Source organism: Meleagris gallopavo, chromosome 14 (assembly GCF_000146605.3).
Source record: "Meleagris gallopavo isolate NT-WF06-2002-E0010 breed Aviagen turkey brand Nicholas breeding stock chromosome 14, Turkey_5.1, whole genome shotgun sequence".
NCBI lineage: Eukaryota > Metazoa > Chordata > Aves > Galliformes > Phasianidae > Meleagris > Meleagris gallopavo.
The window spans coordinates 15,559,562-15,561,552 of NC_015024.2; the positions used below are offsets into that span (position 1 = coordinate 15,559,562).

General features: G+C 37.1%; 1 long non-coding RNA gene across 5 annotated transcripts in view; it reads left to right on the top strand.

Moving 5' to 3' along the window:
- The window catches only part of LOC104913197, a 55,666-nt gene that overhangs the window by 21,815 nt on the left and 31,860 nt on the right, over positions 1-1,991 (top strand). The gene's annotated exons all lie outside the window — the stretch shown is intronic.

Below are 1,991 nucleotides of genomic sequence, written 5' to 3' on the forward strand. Positions count from 1 at the left end.
AAGTAGCTTTTCCTGTAGCTCTCCCAGGCCAGCACAATGCTGGCTTTTAAAAGTGATTTGTCTGTTACCAGGCAGTTTTAAACTTTTACTTCCTAAGTCCTTACAAACCAGAAATACAAGGAGACTAAAAAAAAAAATCTCCCGGGGATTGTTTTTATAGTAACAGTGAAAGCTTAAAATGTTGCAGCAACAGCCAAATTATTTTTCTTTTAGTGGAAACAATACCAACAACTGGAGTCTACATACAGAACAGTTTAAAACTACCCATAAAAATGACTAACAAATGAGTGCTACATTTCTTTTTATCATTTACTCTTTATAAGAAGTGACAGTTTGAAGGCTACTAATTTGGCAAGTTATTTCCCCTCTGTAGTCATGGTTGTTCAGTAATTAAAGGTTATATAAAATGTGGATGTATACATATCAGTAGAGTCTAACAGTTCTGTGTTTGAAGAGATAGTTTGGTTTTCTCACTTAGTACCAGAAAAAAAATAGGTAGATATATGCAAAATGTAGCCAGAGGGCCAAGTTTGATTTCAGATTACAAATAAATAAGCAAAGAATTCTCTCATGACTAACGTCCAAGTCTTATTTACTTTCTGTAACACTCCAAATTGTTTAGAATGAGGACTTGCAACAATATATAGTTTCCTGAAGGCATGAAGGAGTATTTTCTCCCATGACTAAACAAATGGCTTCTTGAGCACAATTGAAATGAAACATTTAAAGTATAATTAAAGTATTATTAATTACTAGTGATAATTGTTGAGGCTATTTTATAAGTCACATAATCTCCTCAGGTAAATAATTACTTCTTAATATCTATTATTAAAAATGGTATGTGTTAGCATCTAAGCATCCCCATTGTTCTTGAAAATGACACTTATGTTCTTAAGTGACTTAAACCAGTTTTGAAACGATTGTCTGGCATTTCATCATTTACTTGCTGTCAGTGGCCCTTTCTGTACCTGTAAGTAACAGGAAAAAAATATATATGTGTCTATAGCATTCCTTCTCAAAGAGAAGATACAGTACTTGGTTTAGTCAAAGTAATTCTGCCCCAAAAAAGTCTAACTAGAACTTAGTTCATCTAACTAAAAAACAAGAATTTAAAGCTCTGGCTGCATTACAGTGAAATGCTTGAAAAGAGACTTCCAGAAGACCCTTTCTGTCTCCACAGGAGTCAGTGGCTGGGCTCATACAGCTGGATCTGGTGTAACACCATGTAGGTGCACCCAGTGTGTCCCTCTGTTAGCTGTAATGTAGGAGAGGTGACTGCAGTTACTTTAGTAACAGCTATTTTACCTGCCCAAATGATTTATTAGAAAGAAGGATAAATCTGGTTACGTGGATGCATTTTGAATTTGGTCATCTGTCCTCCAAACTCGATGTGTGAAGCCTGTTGGGTGTCCAATCACATTTCAGCTGTTTATTTGGCCTTTGTGAGGTCCTATAGAAAAGGAAAAACAGTCCACTACCTGAAGCCTTCCCAAAGGCCCATGTTAATCAAAAGTTACAGACCAATTTTTAATCAGTACTCACCATGAGAGATGTGGGGATGGGGGAAAAGGGTCCCAGTCCATAAGATTGAAATTAAGTAGATAGTTTTCTAAGCCAAAACTCATCTTAGTACTGAGCCCTTGTCAAAATGGTCACTAATTCCATGAGAAAAACGTGTAGAATCATAGAATCACAAGGTTGGAAATGATCATCTAGTCTAACTGTCCTCCCATTATCATCACTACCACAAGCTACTAAAGTATATCTTGTAATGCCACAATGGGACAAAAAGTGCCACAATAATAGCAGGGTGGCAGTCATTGGCTACAGCAAATGATAATAAGCCCAAATGCAGCAGCCACAGATGCAGAAATGTGAAGGAAAAGAGCTGCTTACCTTTGGAAGGACTTCAGTAAGCAGATTCCCAGCAAGATACCCTCACTTTCACTGCCAACCCTTAAATGAGGTCTGGGAAGGGGTGGATCCTGGCT